Source organism: Haematobia irritans, chromosome 2 (assembly GCF_050003625.1).
Source record: "Haematobia irritans isolate KBUSLIRL chromosome 2, ASM5000362v1, whole genome shotgun sequence".
Taxonomy (NCBI): Eukaryota; Metazoa; Arthropoda; class Insecta; order Diptera; family Muscidae; genus Haematobia; species Haematobia irritans.
Genome location: NC_134398.1, coordinates 24,576,175 through 24,603,248, shown reverse-complemented (window position 1 = coordinate 24,603,248; position 27,074 = coordinate 24,576,175). Strand labels below are relative to the sequence as shown.

Genomic DNA, 27,074 nt, shown 5'->3' with positions numbered 1-27,074 from the left:
ATCAAAACAACTTTGATTTTTCTGGTTAGGAGGCACAAATATTGACGTGTAAGGGCATGTTCGCCAAACATTAGAAAAAGCAAATTTATTTTCATAATTAAAACAAGCATTTCTGCAATGAAATTAATGATGGATCGCTAATTCAGCTTCGAATTTTTATTGTTTCTTCCATTTTTGATTAAAAATGGCTTTACACCTAACTTTTCGTCCATCTTCATTGTTTGTGTTTATGCTTCTTCTTATTTCTTCATGTTGTTATCATAATTGTTCGTGAAATGTGAGGGTAAAACTTGAACGAACACACAACAAATAGGCGAACCCCTGTCGTAGTGTTTATCCGACCGTCTAAGGTCCGCTTAAAACAATAAGAGGGCTGTTTTCTTTTAGCACTGGATATGCTAAGCCGTGAAGGACTAAAAGAAAACAAAGTACTCGTTTATCCAGGTCATCTCCAAAAATATGCAACACTGAAATCAGCTGTTTAAAAACAATCACAGAAAATAAGTGAAATCTTGCATTTTTAATTTATGAAATGCTCCAATTAGTAATAAATATTTAATGCTGCGATTATTTATGACACTGTACCACTTTGAATTTCATGTTTTTCGACAAATTAGTCACAATAAATTGCTATTGTGAATCGATGAAGCGTCCCTTTATCAAAATAAAATCTGGCAACATCGACGCGACTCGCACTGATGAGATGTTCTGGATAGAACACCAGTGCAACGATGTTCTGGATAGCTCATACAAATGTTGCATCCAGTGCAAAAAGAAAACAGCCCTAAAGCTGAGTACTATGTTCGGTTTTCATATATATATTTTTGCACTTTTATTTTAGTGTTTTGGTGAAAAACTCGAACATAGTACTCACCTTAAGGATGAACTACAGAGGGTTTAATATGGCAATTATTTGGTGCCAATGATTTTTTCATTACTTTTAGTACCAGAGAATATCATCCCTGTACTGTACGCACCTTGTATTGTAAAAACACCCTGCTGTTGTTCGGAATTTGTTAGGCCAGTTGAATTTTTGTTGGGTTCTACCCTCAAATTGATATGGCGTTGCATATGAAAAAGACTCATTCTTGTGTTTATGAGATTTTGTCTTCCATTTTACGATTTCCATAAAACCGGTTCTGAATTCTGATCATGTATTGTGTAGTCAAGTGCAAAACCAAAACAATGTCTATTGCAGCCACCAACCCATTTAGACAATACCCAAAATAACAAGATATAATACATCAAAAGTGCTGCCAAGTCTGTATAGCATTTAGATTTAATTTATAGGTAGTCCAATGGACACAAGGATTAGCATTGTTTTAATGTATTGAGAACAATGTTGCCAGGTGATTTCTGAATATTACTCCCAAATATTAACTGTCTGTTCATGAACACAAAATCGACTCGAGACGACTCGTTCGTCTAGATTGAAACTAAAATAACTTTTGATATATTTTCTAGAAAATCCTGAATTTTGCCATGAACTCATTATTTATGATTAACTATCGAACACCGAAACAATTGGGATTTCGCAGACTCTGGTTTTTGAGATATCAATATGTGATTTTTGACAAATCGTTCATCTCTAGGCGAACGAAAAATCCACGAACAGGTGGTAAGAAAACAAAACTCTAAATTGTTCTAGAGTTTTTTTTTAAACCCCAACAGTTTTAGAAATGTGTCTTTCCGAATTTCGAGAAAAATATAATGTTTGATAAACTTACACGCATATATAAATTAAATTAAAATTTTATTTGGAAAAATATTCGTGAAATTTTTTTCTGTGTGGGGGCTATATATAATTATGGACCGATAGGACTACTTTTGGCATGGTTGTTAGCATCCATAGAGTTACACAAAATTTCAGCTGATTCGAATGAAAGTTGCTCCTCCAAGAGGCTTCAAAACCAAATCTAGGGGTCGGTTTATATGCCCTGCCAACATTTTTTGAATTTGGGGGTGCTTCTGAGAATCCCCACTACGTCGAAAACAGTCATATACGATATCCAAAACTCCTCGGAAAAGCGCCGTCACTTTTGAGAAGTTGTACCACGCCAAGTTACTACAAAAAAGTATCGCATGAGTGCAATTATTAGGAGCCCTTCTGGATACATTTAGAAGGACGCCAATAAGAGCCCCTTCAAACAATCGGACAAAGTGCATTTTAAGATAGTTGTAAAAGAATCATTGTGGTCAAGTAAAACACGATTGTTTAGATGTTTATTAATTTTATGAAACATTTATAAATTCTCATAAATATAACATTTATACGACTATCACATCACATTTAACACATTTTTATGCATTAATAAGAGATTGATGTTGAGTTACAAGTTGTAAGTTAAATGTTGTAGCGCCAGTACTTTTATTCCCAATGGAGGCAGCGTGTCTGGAAAAATATTTGAAAAACTATCACTTTATTCCATTTGGAAAGTCAAAAATTGTTCACCAATTTACTTTTTACAATTTTAAGCGTAATAACTATGTTTTCAGCACTTTATTTTCGTTTTCATTGAAATAAATTATAATAAGCCAGTTGCGCTTGGTGTTTCACAAAATATAAAATGGCTCTTGTAACAATATTGATGGCAAAATACTTTCATGCGAATAGTGATGGCAAAATACTATCACAGTTGGCGATTGTTGCAGTGTCACTTACGAGTCTGTGGTAGCGATGAGGATGAAATGGAACATTGAAATGCTGGCAGGGTGGGGGCTATATATGATTATCGACCAATATGGACCAATTTTGGCATGGTTGTAAGAGAACATATACTAACACCATGTACCAAATTTCAGCCATATCGGCCCCGCAAGCCAAATCTGGGGGTCCGTTTATATGGGAGCTATACGTAGAAGTGGACCGATATGGCCCATTTGCAATGCCATCTGACCTACATTAATAACAACTACTTGTGCCAAGTTTCAAGTCGATAGCTTGTTTCGTTCGGAAGTTAGCGTGATTTCAATAGACGAACGGACATGCTTAGATCGACTCAGAATTTCACCACCATCCCGAATATATATACTTTATGGGGTCTTAGAGCAAATATTTCGATGTGTTACAAACGGAATGACAAAGTCCTATGTTGGAGGGTAAAAAACGGCGACACGCCGCTAGCCGTCGCTGTATTCCAGCTCGGATTGTCACCTTCCCATAAGATATGCACGTAAACAACAGTTCGACTATCGCTATGGTTATATTGACACACTTAACTTCACATTTGAAAATGATGATTTTTCACATTTCCTTTCAATTTTTGCAAGGCATATTAATCCAGGTAAAGTCATGCAATCAGGTGACTAATATCGACATTCATCTTGTCAAAGGCTTTGTTTACGTTTAGTAGATTTGTTTACATTCTTTGTTTACGTATATATTGCTTTTATTTACATTGTGTTATTAGTATGGGGTTAGTTTTACGAAACTTTTGCCTACTAGTTAGAATCTGGGGAGAAAATAAAAGAATTTTCTTAAAAAACTTTTATTTATATATACTATGTTCACAAAAAACGTAAAACCGAATTCAAAGTGCGCAAAATTACAATTCGGGAACAGCTCAAAGAATCACAATATGACAGAGGCATAAGGCAAATAAATGTTGAATAATGTATTGCTAAACTGAAACACTATGGTTCGAGGGTACGAATTGAGGCATTAAGGAATCTAAGAGATGCAATAGTAATAAATCATGGGATCCCTATGAAGTTCAAAGAGCTTATATGGAAAAGGTCATCATATGTCTACGAGATGGATCAAATCGTTTTCTGGAATCCCCAACGGGTATAAAATAATGTATAACAATGTAACCACCAATAAAACAAAAACTTTCTCATAGGAACCGGTAAAACCTTATGTTCATCTTTGGAATGGCTGCAATCCCCGAAAAGAGGAAATGAAGATGCAAATACGACAAACAGCACCGCCACCAATTATTTTAAAAACAATCCTATTTAGGCGGAGCACCTGTAAATGATTGCTCGTGCAAAGCCCAAGGGTGGTAGCTGGGGTCTTTCTAAAATAATATATATATAATGGGTACTTGAGGTACCCATTCACAACTAACGCAAGCTATGTAAGAATTAAAGCGGACATCTTACTCATTTACGAGAGCGGTGGTTTTGGGATCCAGAGATCAATTGTGTATATATCCCGAGGTATTGCGAGAACACGGCAATTCAAATAAAACACAGATCGATTTGTCGATTGCGAGTCCAAAAAAGAACTTGTGCCTTTCATTATCGTGTGGAATCGCGCAAAGATGATCTGGATTTAATGGACATTGAAGACTTGGTTAAAGTAGGTAAAAACTCAAAATGTGTCCATATTATGGAGCCAAAGAATTGATTGAAGATGCAGACAATGTATTTATGTCCTATAACTATTTATTAGACACATCTGCACGGAAAGCAAATAGAATTGAATTGAGCAATACCTCATAATATCGGAAAGATAAATAATAAATAATTTTTATAATTTTTAATTGATTCAAACGCTTGTCTGAAACGTTTGACCTCAAATATTTTCATAAATTCATAATTTTTTCAAATTAAATTTAGCATTTTTTCGACAAAATTTAAATAATTTGTACCATTTTATGAATTCTATGAATTTTTAATGGATTCTAACGCTTGTCTGAAACGTTTGACCTCAAATATTTTCAAAAATTCATAATTTTTTCAAATTAAATTTAGCATTTTTTCGACAAAATTTGAATAATTTGTACCATTTTATGAATTCTTAAACAGTTTTTAACAAATTTGAAACAAAAAATTTTACATTACCAATTAAAAATATGAATAAAATATGTTATAAAAAATTGAATGAAAAGAACTTCCTGTGTAGTTAAAATGAAGAACATCATTGGGAGTACATCTTCTGGAAGTTCTTTTAAAGTTGTGCCTTTGGAAGAACTTCCAAATTTTTGATGGGTAACTCTGCACTTCTGCCACATAGAATCAGCAATAATTTTTTATGAAATAGCGCAATGCCTCATGCAAACGATCCATAAATTCTGTTCCTGGTGTAATACAATTGCTACCGAATCGTTCGTGTTCTCTCACTTCACCTAGGCTCTGTGCTAATCGTTCCAAAGTTCATCTTCCTTGGCTGAACGAAAACGTCTACTACGCTGTTGATTCATTTTTGCACGAGGGGCCACGCCGTCAATGGCCATAAATAATAATTTCTGTGGTTTAATTAGAAAAAACAACTTGTCAATATAGTTGAATATGTCCTTCAACATATCCTCCTGTTATGTTGAGATGGATGTTTGTATCATCGGAATGGGAGCAATTGTGAATAATGCCATTCATATCCAAATAAAGATTATCAAAATCGGGAACCTAAATAGAATACACAAGAAGCTCATAATTATTTCCTCCAACTTGTTACATGTCACTCCACACTTACGCATTGTTCCCAGGCCAATTCACTGAAACAAGGATACCGTTCGCTTATGTAGCGGAAAAATTTCGCCCCATTTTTTGTTGTTTTGTATTGATGTCTGCCTTAGGCATATATTTAACATCAAATGACTTTTTGTTCTTTGTAATAAACAATTGTTGGCTGAAAACAACACTACACATACACAAAATGTCAACTTAAGTCATCTGCCATTTTAGTTTGACATTATAATTATCATGGGGGGTACACACGTTTGCTCGTGACTTTACCTTTAATTAATATGCCTTGCAATTTTTGCTTTGTACAATCAAATTTACCCACATGAAGTAACTACGTTCGGAAAATATGGATTTAGTTTTGCGCCAAAACTCGAACCGGCCACATTGAAGGTAAGTATTATTTTCGCATTATCGTGCTAAAATATCCTATTTTAGGTTACTTTTTGTAAAACTGCAGTGCACGCTACAAACAAAATCGCCCTTTTTAATGGTGTTATCTTTCTTTGTAAAAAATGAGCACCTTTTTGAATTTTGCGCGGAATATAACCTTTTTTAGTTTCTTTAATAAAAAAAAAATAATAAAAAAACAGGAAAAAGTGCGAAAAGGAAAAGTGCCAGACATAAGGCAAATTGCGGCAATGGCCTTCAGAAGCAGAGTTGTATATGCTGTTTCCTCACTTGAATTCATGTCTGCCTGCTGAAATTATAGCATTTTTTTAGGTTGCTGGCAACATTTAAAAAATGCGGATTTTGTACAGGCAAAATGAAGGTAAACCACTTTTTTCAGAAAGGAAAACACCATAAAAGTGAGTACTATGTTCGTATTTTTCACCAAAACACTAAATTAAAAGTACAAAAATCTATATGAAGACGATTATATTTATAAAAAGTCATGCGAAATAATGAGTGGAAAAGATCTAAGGAATTGATTGTGAAACATTTTGTATTTATAATTTAATTAAATTAAAAAAGTAACCGTGAAAATAAGCGGGTTTTCAGCTTGAAAACTGAACATAGTACTCAGGTTAACATTTGAAATCTCGCAAATAAAGGTAAGTACTATGTTCGCTCTTCGAGTTGAAATTTTTGCGGTTACTTTATTAAAACAGTTCAATATAAAGGAGATACATTAACTCAATTGATCCACAGTTTCGTGTTCCTCTAAATTTCGGCAAGACATTATTTGAATAGGTTTGTTTTCATTTATAGTTTTGATTATATCAGGAAAATTAATCGCGAAAATAAAGTGATTTTCAACTCGAAAACCGAACGTAGTACTCACCTTTAAACATCACTCGAAGATAAGCGAGATTTCGACCACAACGCAGTATTAGCGGGTTTAAAAGCGCAATTTTACTCTAAAAATCTCTACTTTGTCAACACTCACTATAGTTTGAAAATCGTTAATTCAAAACAACCACCTTTTAAACTCTACTCTATAGCTTTCTTGCTCACTCTTGTTGCCTAACTAAAGTGTTCAATGTTTATATAGAAAAAAAGAGAGCCAAACGAATGTATGTCTGAGAGATAGAGTAGAGTAAAGCCTGACAAACAGATTTTGACAGAATTGTCGTGTTTATTAGTGAAGAAGGGGGCACCGAAATCAATCTCGGAAGAAAATTCAGTGAAAAATTCTAAAAATTCGATAAGTAATTAATGAAAATCACAAATTTCATCAAATAAAAAAGTGAATTATCAAGCTATTAATAATTATTTCATAGAATAGCAGTGAAAATAAAGGAAAATAATAGCGGCTGATAAGATTTAAAGGTTTTGGCTGCTGCCACAAAAAAGTGGGTAGACAGCAAAAAAAAAGATAAAGAAGCAGTGTGTGGAAGTAACGACCAAAAGAAAAATCCAATTTGTTTCTTTTTTTGATTTTCTTTGTCGTGTGGTCGCTTAAAAAGGTGGTGTTGTTTTATCCCCAAACCATCAGAATAGTAGTACCCCAAAACAACAACGCACCGTAGTAAAACAAAAGTTATTAGAAAATTGACTAAATCAGAGAGTAAACGAAAGAGAGTGCGGGCTCCAAAACAAGAGCACTAATAAAGTTGGTACGGGTTTGACATTTCGTTTTGTTGTAATCGTGACGTTTACGCGTTTTTTTCGTGGTTTAACTAAAATCGATTGTTTACATTTTGGTGTTGGTGTTTACTTCAAATATAAAATATAAATTATTAAAACAAAATTTAAAAAAAATATTCATTAATAAATATTGTGATTATAAAATATATAGTGAAATCAAAAGCGATTACTTAATCCCTATATTGTATAGTAAGCCACCAGCCTTACCCTCAACAACAAAGCCGGTTTATACGAGTGATTTCGTGTGCGTGTGTGTGGTTTTATGGAGTGTTTGTTTGGTTTTGTGTGTTAATAACAGCCCCACGCTCTCTCATATAATAGAGCGCCATCAAAATACAAGAGAGCAAAGCCAAAAGGCAGGCGCCTACTCCAATTTTTGTGTGTGTGTGCAAATCTTCTCAACAAAAGTAAATAACAAAAAAGAATCCCAAAGCATTTGTCAATAAAATTTTGGAAAAATATATATATATATAGAAATTTGTTTTAAAAGTAAATTCCAAAATATTGGTTATAAAAAATCCTATGTCACAGTGGATAATTTTATTGTGTTCCCCTTTTATAATTTTCACTTGAGTGGGCGTTCAAAGATTAAAGACCCCCTCATTTTACGTCTGTGCACCTCCTTCTAACCTTACAGAAATAATTAACCAGTTTATTCATCTCTGTGCGTCCGTTGTGTTGTCAATATTCGCAAAAACAAAGTGTAAACATAAGTCGGTGAATAGAGAACAACAAAAGCAATAACAAAATAGAAAAAAAGTGAAAATTCCAATTGTGTCTAAAGTGTGTTCCGATAAAAAGAAATTCCTATAAGAATCTTTAAGAATTCCAAATGCAAATTGTGCAGCATTAGATTCTCGGTATTACTCGACAAATAAGAAATGCAAACAGACGACCACCCTATTGCCTACAGCTGTCAATGACCAATACCGATACTACTGTGCCACAATAATCTCCCATTAGGCTACAGTGCTACAGTACTATTTCTTCTATGGATTATTTTGACTTAACCTCCTTTGATTACAACCATCAACAGATGTAGTTGGAACACTAATAGCGGATTTAGTTTTGGATTAATTGCGAAAAAATTAGAAATTTAAAAGGTATGTCATTTATGTGTGAATCTAGTACCCTACGGCGTGGGCTAAAAAAAAACTATCTTCATAATTCCGTAGGTGAAACATGCACTTATTGCTCTTGGATCTTATATTTGTCGTGTTAATGGTCTATCTCGTCAAATCCATCCGTGCTTTTGTAAATTTCTTTAGTAGAAGCAGCACTTAAATTTGGTTTAAAAGGACCAACATACAATTCTCTTCGATGTACTTCAATGGCAATATTGCTGGATAACCAGATTGTACATCTAAGTTTTGCAGAATCGAAGTTTTGCTTGGCTGTCTCAAAATTATGCACTCTTACTTTCTCTGAAACCAACGTAATTTAATACCTACAGCTACCGTGGACCAACTATACCATTCGATTGCTAGTGCCGATCGCCAATCTTTGTGGGACATACTAGACATTTTCTATTTAATAAAGATTGCAAAATGTGAAAACATGCACTCGGTTTTTCTCCCCACTGTAGATCCCATATAAATGTATCGTCCGAGTTTCCCACAATTGGTCATAATAGCGTTATTTACTAATCAATATTACTCAAATTTAGTTGTATTAGCCGATCTTATTGAAACTTACATATAGCTCGATTGCTCGATTTCCCTACATTATTTGTCTACATTACCCACACTAATTGAGGGATTTACGCGTTTTATACTCTTCACCATCACTGTGTTAAAGGATATAATAAGTTCGTCCATTTGTATGTAATGCCAAGAAGGAAAAATCTGAGATCCATATCGATCGTTTTAGAATTAAATTCTGAGTCGATTTAGCAATGTCCGTATGTCTGTCTGCCCGTCTGCCGACGGGCAGACAGACATATTTTTGTGTTCATATATTTTTGTGTACATGGTACAGCTCGCAGTTTAGGTCCGATTTTTTGTCCTCAAATTTGGTTTAGGGTCAAACTTGGCTTAGGGTTTTGGCTTAGGGTTTCGGGAGCCACCTTGGTGCAATGGTTAGCATGCCCGCCTTGAATACACAAGGTCGTGGGTTCGATTCCTGCTTCGACCGAACACCAAAAAAGTTTTTCTGCGGTGGATTATCCCACCTCAGTAATGCTGGTGACATTTCTGAGGGTTTCAAAGCTTCTCTAAGTGGTTTCACTGCAATGTGAAACGCCGTTCGGACTCGGCTATAAAAAAGTGGTCCCTTGTCATTGAGCTTAACATGGAATCGGGCAGCACTCAGTGATATAAGAGAAGTTCACCAATGTGGTATCACAATGGACCGAAAAGTCTAAGTGAGCCTGATACATCGGGCTGCCACCTAACCTAACCTAACCTAGGGTTTTGGATCAAAGACAAATTCCATACATCTGAGTCGATCTTTCCGTCTGTCTGTGAACACATTTTTGTGATCAAAGTCTAGGTCGCAGTTTAAGTCCAATCGCCTTCAAATTTGGCACAAGTTCCTGTTTTGCGTCAGAATATGTTAGAACCCTATTGATTTTGGAAGAAATCGGTTCAGATTTATATATAGCTCCCATTCGCCCGATATGGACTTATGTGGCCACAGTCTGAATAGTCTAAGTGAGCCTGAATCTTAATCGGGCCGCCACCTTAACCTAACCTATGTGGACCCAGAATCCAGATTTTTGACCGAATTTGGTTGAAATTTTGCAAAGTGGTGCAGGGTATAATATAGTCGGCCCCGCCCGACTTTAGACGTTCCTTAATTGTTTTTTAATATAATCTCCTGAAACTTTAATACACTTAGTCCAACGCTTTTCTAGCAAATCTAGAATTCTAGCTTCAAATTTTGCACACTTGACTATACGACTAAGTGTTATGTTTGTACAAAATTTCAAGCAAATCGGTATACAACTCTGGCTGCTGGGTCCATATTAGTCCATATCGGGCGAAAGATATATATGGGAGCTATATCTAAATCTGAACCGATTTCTTCCAAAATCAATAGGGTCCTATTCTGACCCAAATTAGGAGCATGTGCCAAATTTGAAGGCGATTGGACTTAAATTGCGACCTACACAGAAAAAAATATCACCAAAATATTTCCAATTAAAAAGTTAATTGAAGTTGAATATTTTTTCAATTAATAAATTAATTGATACAATTAACTTTTTAATCAAGATAGAACATAAAGTTAATTAAGTGAATGATTGAAAATTTTAAAATTTTTAATCAAAAAATTAATTGATACAATTAACTTTTTAATCAAATTCGGAAGACTAAGTCAGTTAAAAAAAGTGATGAACATTTCTTAATCCAAATAAAAACTCTAAGACAATTCAGAAAGTAATTGAAAATAGTTACCTTTTAAATAAAAAATTAATTGAGGTTTGCATTCAAAATCAATTAAATTTTTAATTGAATCAATTAAAAAATTAATTGAAAATTGCTAATGACATCAATTAATATTTTAATCAAGAATTTTTTCTATGCCCAATTAAAACTGTGATTGATACTATCATTTTCGTGATTGAAGACATTTCAATTAAAAAATTAATTGGATCAATTAATTTCGTGATTGAATCAGGAAAAAATTTTTTTGTGTGTAGACTTTGATCACAAAAATGTGTTCACAGACAGACGGACGGACAGACGGACATGGTTATATCGACTCAGGGACCCACTCTGAGCATTATTGCCAAAGACACCATGTGTCTATCTCGTCTCCTTCTGGGTGTTACAAACATATGCACTAACTTATAATACCCTGTTCCACAGTGTGGAGCAGGGTATAATAAAAATATTTTTGAAAAACTAACTATTCTCTTTCATTGATAGGCTAAGGAGTTTCCGAACCACCCTCGTAATACCTCAAATGAACTTCTTCAACCTATGTCCACAAGAGCACTTTTGAAAATAATGGCTGTGGTTTTTATTACTTGGAAAATAATTTTTTTTTTGCTTGCTGTGTATGATTTGTATACAAATAAATTTCCATTTTTTTTTGGTTTCATCACATCTTCCCACTATATTTTCCCGATCCTATTTAAACAAACCCTAAAAAATCGATAAGTACACAAATACCCACCATAGTTAAAAAGTACTCTTATTGCTAGACGTCATTACAAATACAATCAGTCATTAACATTTTTTACAAGCCATTAAATAACCATATAGTCGTCATAGTTAAAGTTAATATTCAAATCAAATTTGTATTGAAAGTGAATACACATAAAAAGGAAATAAAAAAATGTTTTCTACAAAAAAAAACTGGCTAGTATATCTTTAGGTTCTATGATTAAACGAATTTTATTATCTCTCAAATCTAATGTTTCAAAGTCATTGGGCAATCTTGGCTGGTTTTTATTTTAGATTTTTTTAGTTTTTTTTTTATGAATGAACGAATGAAGATTGTTTTAAGAAAATATATTTAAATTTTATTCATACTAAACCTAGTTTAAAAACGAACATTGTGACAACATGACTTTAAGATGGAAATAGAAATGAATTCATTCATAAGGTTATATGGGTGATAAAATCTTAGCTTCTGGTGTTGACAAATCAGAAAAAATGGGGGAAATTCAATTTTACTAAATTTTTAATTGTCTTATCTTTTACTATTAGCTATGATGGTATGGTTGAACTGGTTGAAAATTTCCATATTACTTGATTTTAAGGGTCATTTGTGACCAATTTAAAGTGAAAAAGAAAGGGCCAAAGACAAGCAACAACGACTATATTATAGCATACTCCAATGTATAGCGTATGCGAGGGTTGCCTTTTGATATTTCGGGATTAACCAATTCTAGTGTTGCAATATACCAAGTGGCAGTTCTATCATATAGTTTGACATGTGAAGTATGAAAGTAATACGAATACTAATAAATTCAATCAATCAATAAAAAAAAAAATTTTTTGAGGTTATACAGCCAACAGAAAAATGGAATTAAATCATGAAAATTTTCATGTGATTAGTTTTTACAACTTTCGACGTGGATTAACCCAACAGCAGTGCTTTGATGAATTTAATTCAATTTTTGGCGATGAAGCTCCGTCAAGGACCAGTGCTTATCGATGGTATGGTGAATTCTACCGAAGTCGTACTTGCCTCCAAGACGAATTTCATGAAAATCGTACACCCAAAGAAATTTGTTAGTAGGGACAGCAGGAAAATCTGCTAAAACAGCAGATAGTCTGCTAAAAAAGGGACAGCAGTCACTGTTTGCTGAAATAGCAAACATTTTCTGCTATTTTTGAAGCTCGATTACACTAAAACATGTTTTATTTTGTCTAAAACAAATAAAAATTTCAACTTAGGAGCTATCCTAACATAATTAAACCAATATTTTATGAAAATCTATAGTAGTTGAAAAAAAAAAATCTGAATATATATCGAATTGAGGCATAACAGCAAACAAAATGTTTGCTGATCGTATTTAGGAGCTTGTACAGTGCAAAAATATACCAAAAACTACTTTTGGTTCTTAAATATGCTTAGGGGAAAATTTATAACCTAAAAATTTTATAAATTGTTGTTCATTTGGCCCTGAAGTACAAAAATATAACAGCAGACATCGACTGCTGTTTTTAGCAGACTTTTTTCTATGAGTGTACAAAATTAGTTGTTTTTCCGGAAGCTATTAATTCTGGGTGCCAACTGGTAATCATTTCTAATTGTTACACAACCATTAGTTTGCTAATCAGGAAATCCAATCACCAAAAAAGGATCATTCTACACGACGACAATGCGCGATATCTCAAATCGTATCAAACAACCGAATTTTTGAATACTGAAAACATCAATTTGATGGGTCATACGTCGAATAATTGTCCTGACATGGCACCGAATGCGGTGGAATAACATACATACCTGTCAGAACGCTGCCCTTAGAATCGCAACAGGATGTCTCCGCAGTACACCCCTGGATCGCCTTTATGCGGAGACCAAGATCATTCCAGTGCGTCGACACAACTACATGTTGTCAAAGCAGTACCTCTTGGGTTGTCATCCGAATCACCATCTTGTGGATAGACAACCTCCGCCCGAGATCCAGCGTTACAAAAGAGGGCCTCTAGATCTGGCAGCATACCAGACAGGTCTGAACAGGATTCATGAGGATACAGTAGCTGAAGCGTTGAGAAGCTCCAACGTTAATCCTGTTCTCGGAGTCCAACGGCCGCCCATAGCACCAGAGGAGAGAGACCTCCCACGGCAGACAAGGGTAGTTTTGGCCCAACTAAGATCAGGCAAGTGCAGCCGTCTCAATTCATACTTATCAGTGATTGATAGCAGTGTAGCTGACATGTGTCCCATATGTAATCAAGGGCCACATGACACTCGTCACCTTTTTGCTTGCCCAGCTAAGCCTACCCGTCTCACTACCAGATCACTCTGGACACACCCCATCCTTGTCGCAGAATTCCTTGATCTGGCTACCAGCTGAACTACACAAGCATAGAACTAAATGGATGAAACTACATTAAAAACTATTACAACAAAACTGTTACAAAATGAGCTGTCGGCCTTTTTCGACATCTGAAGAAGCGGTTGATGCCTTCAGACTGCATTGCTTTGAGGTATATCTCAATCAGAGTATCAACAATACTTCGACAATTCGTTCAAATGCCAGCAAAAGGGTATAGATCTTAGTGGGGAATATTTTGAAAAGCAATAAAACAATTTTCGATGATTAATATTGGGTTCTTTTTTTTGGAGAAATATGCTTCGAAGATTGAAGGAGCTTATTAGTTTAGGTTATGGAAGATTGAAGGAGCAGATTAGTATAGGTTATGGAGGATGACACAAATCCGTGCAAAGCAGATTTGTGTCCACTTAGTCCATAGTTGGTCCATTGCGGTTCCTCAAACTCCTTTTCTCTTTCTCTTCGTGTCTGTTCCACTCCGGTTGCGATAATCTCATCAAAAAAGCTTCGCCAACAAAAGTAGTGAAAATGGTCTTTTTGGATCCGGACGTACTGCAAAATTGGCGCAGAAGATATGAATTTAATATGGTCCTGTCACAGGACGTATGTCCACAACAGTCGATGAACTGAATTTGAATCAATTTTTAAGGTGTGAATCTAATTCATTTTTGGATGTGAATTAAAAATTTTGATGATATTTTGCCAAATGAATAATTTTTATATTTTTTATGATTTTAATGAATGCATTCCAACGTTTGTCTGAAACGCTTGACCTCAAATATTTTTACAAATTCGCAATTTTTCTAGAATGGATTTAGCATCTATGTGCGTGAAGATAAATTCCGAATTTATTTAGCACAGACACAAACCATTGTTTTTTTTTCAGAGCTCTGTTAATTAGTTAAGACATATGTGTGAATGTAGCTGTGAGTGATAATGCCACAAGTGGGTGGTTTAATTTTAGATAAAGTAAATTGGTCAGGAAGACCATTTAATATTTTTCCTGGTGATCAAAAAATAAATCTATCATTGGTTAGGGCAGAAAATACCTCTGTTAACTCGTTACAGTGCTCTGTTATCTCCTTTATGAAGCTCAATTAACTAATTAACAGTGCTCTGCAAAAAAAGTGGTTTGTTTCTGTGCTAACTAAATTCGGAATTTATCTTCACGCACATTTAGCATCTTTGTCGACAAAATTCCAATAATTTGTACCATATTATTAATTCTTTTTTATTTGAAACAATAAAAAAAGTTAAAACTACCCATTAAAAATACGAAAATACTGACTTTGGGAGGAAATTTTTGGAAGTTCTTTTAAATTTGCAAGTTCTTTTAGAAGAACTTGCAAATTTTTTTGTTGGGATGGTATAGAGCTCGACCGAAGAATCGGCTTTGGCCACAAATCGATAATCGGCCACTATGCTTTTTATACCCTAAACCACATAGTGGTCAGGGTAAAATAACTTTGATCTGCCAAAAAATGTGCCTACCAGAAATATTGATTTTAAACCCCGTAAAATATATACCGATCGACTCATAAACACTTCCTGAGTCGATCTACCGCTTGGTGTCCCTCCGTCCGTATGCCCATATATTTGTTATTCACAGGATTCCGATCACAATTATTAACCGATTTTGATGAAATTTGGTATAGTGTGTTTTGTGGGTACAATGGCGAACGCTGTTGAATTTGATTGAAATCTGATCAAATTTAAATATAGCTCCCATATATATGTATCGCCCGATTTCAACAAATGGGATCAGATGGCGTTCATTTACTAACCGATCGTCGTCAAATTTGCCACAAAGTAATCTAATTGACCGCCATTTACGTGTGCCAAATTTCATCGTAATCGGTTCAGATTTAGATTTAACTCCCATATATATGTATCGCCCGATTTTCCCAAACTTAGCTATAAGTCTCTTATTTATTAACCAATCTTACTCAAAGTTGGTCAAATCTAATTTTCTATAGCACTTACTATATATGTGCAAAAAATCATCGAAATCGGTTCAGATTTGGCTATAGCTCCCATATATATGTATCGCCCGATTTTCAAAAATGTTTTTGGTCTCTAATAACCATGCAATTTTTGCATGGTTATTAGAGACCATATACTAACACCATGTACCAAATTTCAGCCGGATCGGATGAAATTTGCTTCTCTTAGAGGCCTCGCAAGCCAAATCGGGGGATCGGTTTATATGGGGGCTATATATAATTATGGACCGATGTGGACCAATTTTTGCATGGATGTTAGAGACCATATACTAACACCATGTACCAAATTTCAGCCGGATCGGATGAAATTTGCTTCTCTTACAGGCCTCGCAAGCCAAATTTGGGGGTCCGTTTATATGGGGGCTATACGTAAAAGTGGACCGATATGGGCCATTTGCAATACCATCCGACCTACATCAATAACAACTACTTGTGCCAAGTTTCAAGTCGATAGCTTGTGTCGTTCGGAAGTTAGCGTGATTTCAACAGACGGACGGACATGCTCAGATCGACTCAGAATTTCACCACGACCCAGAATATATATACTTTATCGGGTCTTAGAGCAATATTTCGATGTGTTACAAACGGAATGACAAAGTTAATATACCCCCCATCCTATAGTGGAGGGTATAAAAAACAATGTTTACTAATTCAGTAGGGGTGGTTTAGGGTATAATATAGTCGGCCCAGCAAGTTCTCCATAAGGGAAAATATGACCAAATACCCAATAAAATTGAGAACAGTATTCGAGAATGAAATGAATGAATGGAACCTTCTGTGCTACGTCGTAACATATTTGAATACCATTTAGGGCATTTTTTAGTTCAGCGAGATGTATTTTTCCCAACGACGTTCGAGTTTGCATAGAAAAAATGTCCGAAAACACCTTTTTTTCAAACTGCTGAATTTTGAATACTAAAAAGTCTGTAATACCTTATACACATTAGGCTCGAAATCTATTAAAGGTGGATTTCAAAACCTTTATTTATAAGGCAAATGATAGTTGAAATCTAGTTAAATTGGATTTTGGAAGTGTAATTTGAATGAGATATAAGTCTTAAAAAAATATTACAGGACTTGGACTGAATAACCTTTCACTGTTATTTTTTTTTATATTAATAGAATACTCTCCAAACTTCTTCAAATATAAATTTTCGACATCGAATTTGGCTTTTTTTTTGTCGAACATCGGCTTTGAAAAAACAAAACGCTTCGGTCCGTCAGATCTGCCTAGATCCTCCACTCCGAGGTGTTGATGAAAGCGAGAAGATTTCTCGGGCTGCAGCCTCGCAAGTCAGTAAAAGTGTGAAAGAACACTGAAAAAAAAGCATGCCCGGTTCCAAAGATTTTGTCTTTACTTTAAAAAATTTGGTATTGATTCCGAGCCAAAGAAGCGGAGAATTCAAGTAAGGATACTTTTAAGACACAATTCTCTTTTAAATTTGGGTTTTGTGTACTTGCTTCTAGGAAGCAAATTTTAATTTTTCGTTTTCTCAGCTTATTTTCTTCATATGCTATCAAAGTCCTTTATAAACGAGCTAAGGACAACTTTATTTTCCAAATTAAGACTCGACATCCAGTACAAATTATGCTATGTTTCAAGTAAAAAACATCTTTAAAATAAAGTTTAGAAAAACATGTCCTAAATTTGAACGATTTTTTGCTTTATAGTCAAGACGCAAAAAGGCAACAAATTTAAAGACAAATTCATTAAATTTAAAGAATTTTTCTGAATTATTAAAGTCAAGTTGACCTTAGCCCAAACATTTTTTCTTTCATGTTATGATACCCATTTTTAAGTCAAATCACTTAATTATAAGGACATTACGACTTCATTGAAAAGATTATCGACTTTTGGACAAAGAAAAAAACTTTATATTAGAGAAATGCGTCTTCTATGCTAAGCAAAATTTGCATTCGTATTTTAAAGACATGAAATCTTTGAACTCACGACAATATTATTTTCAGTGAAATGAGATCAGAATATTTTGTTTATACTGCATGATAATACTGGACACTGGCACCGAAAATGTAATAAATTTTTCGTTGCCTTAGGGACCAGATACCATCTACAAATATCACCATTGGTTAGACCGATCCTTACCATGTGTTTTCCCCAGAGTATTAACGGCCTCACCTCTTCTCTTTGCATTCTAGTTCCATATCAATTTTATTTGCTCACACAAGAAGTCCAACGTCGCTTCCATAAGTCATCATAAGTAGGGGTAGAACTGAGAAAAAATATATAACATATATAGGAGATGATAAGAAGACAGATATTGTCATTCCCTATTAGTGGTAGCTCCTTTACTTAAGACTCAAATAGACTGTTCAGTACATTGTGAAACCATAGTGTTGAGTAATATTTATTTTGATTTTGGTCTCGATTATTGCTGTCTAAAACTGGACACATTTTTCTTTCAACCTAAATCATCATATTCTGAGTAGCTACAAAATATACAAGAGTTTCCATATGTATCTATACTACATGGCATCTGCTCCCTACTGTAGCTGCTTGCAGTGATAAGATGATTAGTATTTAAATCATGATCTATTTGTATTTGTTGTGTGATGGCAACCAACATTCAAATGAATTTGAATCAAGTGGCTAACTAGAAGTCATGTTTCTATAATTATGATTGTCATTAATTGGGAATCAAATTTAATTAATACAATATTCAAATACATATTTAGAAAATGATATCATTTACTTTTCAATAAAGAAGACTGAAAGAAGAAATGACTAATAAGACACTGGTCTACAATGATTAAATCTAGCATAAATAAAAATTAAATTTATGAAATTTAAGCTAAACATAGTAAAAATAAACAATATCGTTGGGGTAGGGTTAGGTTATAGTTGTCAACATTTTGTCAAAATTGTATTTCTATAGAAAATTTTGTCAAAATTTTATTTCTATAGAAAATTTTGTCAAAATTTTATTTCTATAGAAAATTTTGTCAAAATTTTATTTCTATAGAAAATATTGTCGAAATTTTATTTCTATAGAAAATTTTGTAAAAATTTTATTTCTATAGACAATTTTGTCAAAATTTTATTTCTTTAGACAATTTTGTCAAAATTTTATTTCTATAGAAAATTTTGTCAAAATTGTATTTCTATAGAAAATTTTGTCAAAATTTTATTTCTATAGAAAATTTTGTCAAAATTTTATTTCTATAGAATATATTTTCAGAATTTTATTTCTATAGAAAATTTTGTCAAAATTCCATTTCTATAGAACATTTTGTCAGCAATTTATTTCTATAGACAATTTTGTCAACAATTTATTTCTATAGAAAATTTTGTCAAAATTTTATTTCCATAAAAAGTTTTGTCAAATTTTTATTTCTGTAGAAAATTTTGTCAAAATTTTATTTCTATAGAAAACGTTGTCAAAATTTTATTTCTTTAGACAATATGTCAAAATTTTATTTCTATAGATAATGTTGTCAAAATATTATTTCTATAAAAAATGGGTCAAAATTTTATTTCTATAGAAAATTGTGTCAAAATTTTATTTCTATAGAAAATTTTGTCAAAATTTTATTTCTATAGAAAATATTGTCGAAATTTTATTTCTATAGAAAATTTTGTAAAAATTTTATTTCTATAGACAATTTTGTCAAAATTTTATTTCTTTAGACAATTTTGTCAAAATTTTATTTCTATAAAAAATTTTGTCAAAATTTTATTTCTATAGAAAATTTTGTCAAAATTTTATTTCTATAGAAAATTTTGTCAAAATTTTATTTCTATAGAAAATTTTGTCAAAATTTTATTTCTATAGAAAATTTTGTCAAAATTTAATGTCTATAGAATATTTTCAGAATTTTATTTCTATAGAAAATTTTTTCAAAATTCCATTTCTATAGAACATTTTGTCAGCAATTTATTTCTATAGAAAATTTTGTCAACAATTTATTTCTATAGAAAATTTTGTCAAAATTTTATTTCCATAAAGAGTTTTGTCAAAATTTTATTTCTGTAGAAAATTTTGTCAAAATTTTATTTCTATAGAAAACGTTGTCAAAATTTTATTTCTTTAGATAATTTGTCAAAATTTTATTTCTATAAAAAATGGGTCAAAATTGTATTTCTATAGAAAATTTTGTCAAAACTTTATTTCTATGGAAAGTTTTATTTCTATAGAAAATTTTTTCAAAATTTTATTTCTATAGGAAATTTTGTCAAAATTTTATTTCTATAGAACATTTTGCCAAAATTTTATTTCTATAGAAAATATTGTCAAAATTTTACTTCTATAAAAAAATTTGTCAAAATTTTATTTCTGTAAAAAAATGTGTAAAAAATTTTATTTTTATAGAAAATTTTATTTCTATAGAAAATTGTCAAAATTTTGTTTCTATAGAAATTTTTGTCAAAATTTTATTTCTATAGAAAATTTTGTCAACATTTTATTTCTATAGAAATTTTTGGCAAAATTTTATTTCTATAGAAAATTGTCAAAATTTTATTTCTATAGAAATTTTTGTCAAAATTTTATTTCTATAGAAAATTTTGTCAACATTTTATTTCTATAGAAATTTTTGTCAAAATTTTATTTCTATAGAAAATTTTGTCGACATTTTATTTCTATAGAAAATTTTCTCAAAATTTTATTTCTATAGAAAATTTTGTCAAAATTTTATTTCTATAGAAAATTTTGTCAAACTTTTATTTCTATACAAAATTTTGTCAAAATGTTATTTCTATAGAAAATTTTGTCAAAATTTTATTTCTATAGAGAATTTTGTCAAAATTTTATTTCTATAGAAAATTTTGTCAAAATTGTATTTTTAAAAAAAATTTTTTCAACAATATTTTTCTATAGAAAATTTTGTCAAAATTTTACTTCTATAGAAAATTTTGTCAAAAGTTTATTTCTATAGAAAATTTTGGTAACATTTTATTTCTATAGAAAATTTTGTCAAAATTTTATTTCTATAGAAAATTTTGTCAAAATTTTATTTCTATGGAAAATTTTGTCAAAATTTTATTTCTATAGGAAATTTTGTCAAAATTTTATTTCTATAGAAAATTTTGTCAAAATTTTATTTCTATGGAAAATTTTGTCAAAATTTTATTTCTATAGGAAATTTTGTCAAAATTTTATTTCTATAGAAAATTTTGTCAAAATTTTATTTCTATAGACAATTTTGTCTAAATTTTATTTCTATAGAAAATTTTGTCAAAATTTTATTTCTATAGCAAATTTTGTCAAAATGTTATTTCTATAGCGAATTTTGTCAAAAATCGATGATTTGACGGTGGCAAAGGAAAAGATATATGTTTGTACGAATTTATTTCGGCATAAGCCGGCTATCATGTAAAACCTTTTTTCGGAAGGTTCAAGTATGGTTCACTATTGGGTTTAGTGAACTGCCTGAATTTATTTTGATAATTGGTTGACAGTTTTGCTGCAAGTAGAGGATGCTGATGAGGAATGTGGTAATTCCGAAACGTGAGTCCATACAGCCATCTTGCAGTATATAGGGCTTTGCCCAAATAAATTTGACAAACATTATTTTGCTCTGTTTGTTAAGCTACACTGGTAGTTTAGTCAATGCTTGGTTTAAGCTGAGATCAAGAACAACAATAATGATTGAAGAGAAACCAACAATAACAAACAAAACGAATGAAGATAGAGAAAAATTTTATTTATTTTATATGGAAAATTTTGTCAAAATTTTATTTTTATAGAAAATTTTGTCAACATTTTATTTCTATAGAACTTTTGTTTTAAAATTTTATTTCTTTAGAAAATTTTGTCACAATTTTATTTTTATAGCAAATGTTGTCAACATTTTATTTCTATAAAAAACTTGCAAAATTTTATTTTTATAGAAAATTTTATTTCTATAGAAAATTTCCTCAAAATTTTATTTCTATAGAAAATTTTGTCAAAATTTTATTTCTATAGAAGCTTTTTAAAAAATTTATTCTCGTGAAGTATGTCGGTACCTTAGGCTCTTGAAAGCGTTCTTAATATCCTGCGTCGCCAGTGGAATTACAGATCTCGAAGCGTTACTCCCCTGAGCATTGACATAAATATCCTTTCTATTTCCTAGCTTTGAACATGAAGCACCAATGTGTTCATTTCTTTTGTAACTACCGTATTAAAATAATATAATTTATAATTTTTCCTCAATGAGTCAATGTTTGATAAATTGTTGCCTTTATTCAATAGACAAGAGTAAAATGTATAAAACTAATTCATAATGTAATTTATGCATAATCGTTTTAAATTTCATTCTCTATTATGTTACTCTATTGAATCGTCCATTCAGTCATAATGGATAAAACTCAAAAATTATTATCGCTTGAGGCCATATTATTATGACCATTAATATCTGTGAGCAAATAACTCTATCAGGCAGGGTTTATTCCCCTTAGGCAAATGTTTGAGAATGCCACCATGCTACACAAAGAAATTATGAAGTACTTCCTTATCGTTTGCTAGAAATGGTGAATGCTAGCAACCCTTTACAAAACACGAAAGATTTTTTTTTGGATCACAAATCTTCAGGAAGAAGTTTACAATCATTTTAGAAATTAGTATGCCAAAAATGAAACTGATGCTGCTGTCATACCTACCTCAGGCAAAAATATAACGACTATGATGACAAATTCAAAATTTATCACCATTTCGCTGTAATCATGGTCTATTGCCATCAGTGTCATAAACGACCTAGGCACCTTAGCCGTTTAATTTCTATAGCCATTTGTGGCAATTTTCCTCCAGAGAAATTTATTATGTATTTCCAGCACTTGCCTCTAGCAAAAGTATTCCATGGAGACAAAATATCTCTCTCTCTTTCCTCAGCTAGCTGAAATCCTTCAGAGCTATGTTTCGCGAAAACGGAATAATGTTGGACAAATTTTATGCCACTACAGTTTTACAATTAACGTTTTTTTTCGTTTTGCTTATTTAAAATTTCAAACACGCTCAATTAAAATAAATTTGTTAAATGCGTGTCGCTGTTAATTTTTGCAAACGGGGGGAAAATTGTAATATAACAATGAAGCAAAAACCCATCTGTGCTGTATAGATTATAAATGCTCTAGTACATATTTCACATTATAAAAAGCACGTAGAACAATTTTTGTTAAAGTATCTATCAGAAATTCGCGTAATTGTTAACACAATTTTGTTACAATAAAATATTATCGCAACTATATGTTGAGAATAAATTAAATATTAAAATTAAAAATATATTTATTTGAAAAAAAAAATGCATGGAATTTAAATTTCTATTTTTTCTTTTCATAGAAAATTGAGAAGAATTATCACTAAAGAAACTTTATAAAAATATAATATTGCTAGAATTTGGCGTCTAAAGCAGTAAGGATTTTAAGCTTCGACTCATTAATTTCGATTTTTTAGGCCAAAACCAAGAGATCCTATTTTATGTTTGTCCGGATGTTCAAGCTAACACACATACATTTTTTTCTGATTCAATCACATAATTAATTGATCCCATTAATGTTTTTAATTAAAATGTCTTTAATCATCGTGTCTTTTATCAATCACAGTTTTAATTGGGCATCAAAAAAAAATTAAAAATGTAATTGATTTCATTAGCAAATTTCTATTAATTTTTAAAAATTTTATTTCTACAGAAACATTTTCCCAATATTTTATTTCTATCGAAAATTTTGTGAAAATTTAATTTCTATAGAAAATGTTGTCAAAATTTTATTTCTATCGAAAATTTTGTCAAAATTGTATTTCTATCGAAAATTTTGTCAAAATTTTATTTCTATAGAAAATTTTGTCAAAATTGTATTTCTATCGAAAATTTTGTCAAAATTTTATTTCTATAGAAAATTTTGTCAAAATTTTATTTCTATAGAAAATTTTGTCAAAATTTTATTTCTATAGAAAATGTTGTCAAAATTTTATTTCTATAGAAAATTTTGTTAAAAAAAATTATTTCTATATAGAACATTTTGTCAAAATATTACTTCTATAGCAAATTTTGTCAAAATTTTATTTCAATAGAAAATTTTTGTCAAAATTGTATTTCTGTAGAAAATTTTGTCAAAATTTTATTTCTATAGAAAATTTAGTCAAAATTCTATTTCACTAGACAATTTTGTCAAAATTTTATTATTATAGAAAATTTTGTCACAATTTTATTTCAATAGAATACTTTTTCAAAATTTTATTTCTATAGAAAATTTTGTCAATTTTTTTTTCTAGTTTGATTAATTAAAAAATTTGTGAAAATTTAATTTCTATAGAAAATGTTGTCAAAATTTTATTTCTATCGAAAATTTTGTCAAAATTTTATTTCTATCGAAAATGTTGTGAAAATTTTATTTCTATAGAAAATTTATTAAAAATTTTATTTCTATAGAAAATTTAGTCAAAATTTTATTTCTATAGAAAATGTTGTCAAAATTTTATTTCTATAGAAAATTTTGTTAAAATAAATTATTTCTATAGAAAATTTAGACAAAATTTTGTTTCTATAGAACATTTTGTCGAAATTTTACTTCTATAGCAAATTTTGTCAAAATTTTATTTCAATAGAAAATGTTGTCAAAATTTTATTTCTATCGCAAAATTTTGTCAAAATTTTATTTCTATTAAAAATTTTGTCAAAATTTTATTTCTATAGGAAATTTAGTCAAAATTCTATTTCACTAGACGATTTTGTCAAAATTTTATTTCAATAGAAAATGTTTGTCAAAATTTTATTTCTATAGAAAATTTTGTCAAATTTTTTTTTTCTAGTTTGATTAATTAAAAAATTTGTTGAATCGATTAATTTTGTTTTGAATATTTTTTAAAACTCAATTAAAATTTTAATTGAAAAAAATTTTAATTGAAAAAAATTTCACCAAATTTTTTCTGTGTCTGAACATGTAACGCTCTTCAATGAAAATGACTTCAACAAAATTTTATTTGTGAATCGAAATAGTGTCAAAATTTTATTTCTTTAGAAAATTTTGTCAACATTTTATTTCTATAGAAAATTTTGTCAAAATTTTATTTCTATAGAAAATTTTTGTCAAAATTTTATTTCTATAGAAAATTTCGTCAAAGTTTTATTTTTATAGAAAATTAGGTCAAAATTGTATTTCTATAGAAAATTTTCTCAAAATTATATTTCTATAGAAATTTTTTTCAAATTTTTTTTTCTAGTTTTATTAATTAAAAAATTTGTTGAATCGATTAAATTTTTTTGAATATTATTTAAAACTCAATAAAAATTTTAATAAAAAAAAATTTCGTGAAATTTTTTTTCTGTGTGTCAACTTGTAACGCTCTTCAATGAAAATGACTTACCCTAAATTTTATTTTTGAATCCAAGAAGTGAGCTCTAATAGGTCGGCTAGGAGCTAGTCATGAAACCAGGCAAGAAATAATAAAATGGCACCCGAGCAAGAACTTTCTCACTAGATAAACTAGATATTAGCTGGTCGGGTGTTATTCATGAAGACCAGCAAGATATGCTCATATGGACACATACACTAATAGAAAAAATTGCGTTCCACAATCGTGAACGGATGGTGACAAAATGACCCGGAAACGTTCACAAAAAATCAAAACGGAATATTCATGATTTCGTCCACGGGCGTTCACGATTTCGAGTCACGGTAGCGGAAATCTTTTCTTTTTTTTAATTTAGTTTATACATAGGTAAACATTACGTTTTCATATCATGAACGCTTGTTGTTGTTTTGACAACGTATGGTGTCATTTTAACGTCTTTTCTCAGTTTGACAACACATGTGTGTTGATTCACTTTCATGAACGGCTCGTTTTTAAATGACCATGCCATTCATTATTTTTTTTCTATGGGTGTAAAGGTTAACACTTATAATGTTAAATAAGACAAAGATACAATGGGTGCAAGTTATTGTGATTGTGAAGAAATTTTTAACGAAAGTCCGCGGTAGACGACAATCAATTAGAGGTTTTTTTCGTAACTGAAATACAATTGGATTTATCCGATTTTCAGTTCGAGTCTTACACCTAAAGAAAAATTACTTTCCTCTGGCACGAACATTTAGACCAACGAAGGCCCTTTCTGTTATAAAGTATTTTCTTTATTGCGTATCCTGATATTTAGGTCAATATGTTTTTTCAGTGTAAATTGGAGAAAGTATATTTTTTTATTATAATTTAAGTTAATTTAGTGTGCCACAATTAGTTCCTTTGCTATTGCAAATCCTTAGTGCAATCATAGCCAACATTCTCTAGATAAATGGATCGTGTGTGAATGTATAGCTATTCCTTATATGTTGGAGGTATATGGTTTTTCGTCCTCGTTTGCCTTTCAAACTCTCAACTGTCTTTAGTGTTGTAATGAAAATGTGAAAAAATGTGAAAAATGTGGGAAAAATGTGTGTAATAGTTTAATTTCACAGTGTTCCATGTTTCATTTTGTTGTTTTGCTATGCAATTTTCTCTTTATTTTTCAATCAAGTCGTCTTCAAGTAGGTCATGCTTAGGTTGCTTAGTTGACAGGCAATTAATTTTATCAACTAGATTCTAGTTTAGGAACAAACTGTTAATATACCAAGGAAAAATATGGCTACTAAAATAAAGAATACGGAGATAGGAGTTAAAATGGTGCTATTGATGGGGTCATTATACCCTAAACCACATAGTTGTCAGGGTAGATTTCTATAGAAAAATTTGTCCAAATTGTATTTCTATAAAAAATGTTGTCAAAATTTTATTTCTAAAGAAAATTTTGTCAAAACTTTATTTCTATAGAAAATTTTGTGAAAATTTTATTTCTATAGAACATTTTGTCAAAATTTTATTTCTATAGAAAATTTTGTCAAAATTTTATTTCCATAGAAAATTTTGTCAAAAATTTATTTCTATAGAAAATTATGTCAAAATTTTATTTCTATAGAAAATTTTGTCAAAATTTTATTTCTATAGAAACTTTTGTCAAGATTTTATTTCTATAGAAAATTTGTCAAAATTTTGACAAAATTTTCTATAAAATAACATTTTGACAAAATTTTCTAAAGAAATAACATTTTGAGAAAATTTTCTAAAGAAATAACATTTTGAGAAAATTTTCTAAAGAAATAACATTTTGAGAAAATTTTCTATAGAAATAAAATTGTGAGAAAATTTTCTATAGTA

The 27,074-nt window shown here is 30.9% G+C and overlaps 1 protein-coding gene across 1 annotated transcript in view; it reads left to right on the top strand.

Moving 5' to 3' along the window:
- Positions 1–7,002: 7,002 nt before the first annotated feature.
- The window catches only part of Lar (tyrosine-protein phosphatase Lar), a gene marked incomplete in the record, with an annotated part of 1,210,349 nt that continues 1,190,277 nt past the window's right edge, over positions 7,003–27,074 (top strand). Inside the window, 1 exon segment of the mRNA XM_075293564.1 lies at positions 7,003–8,600.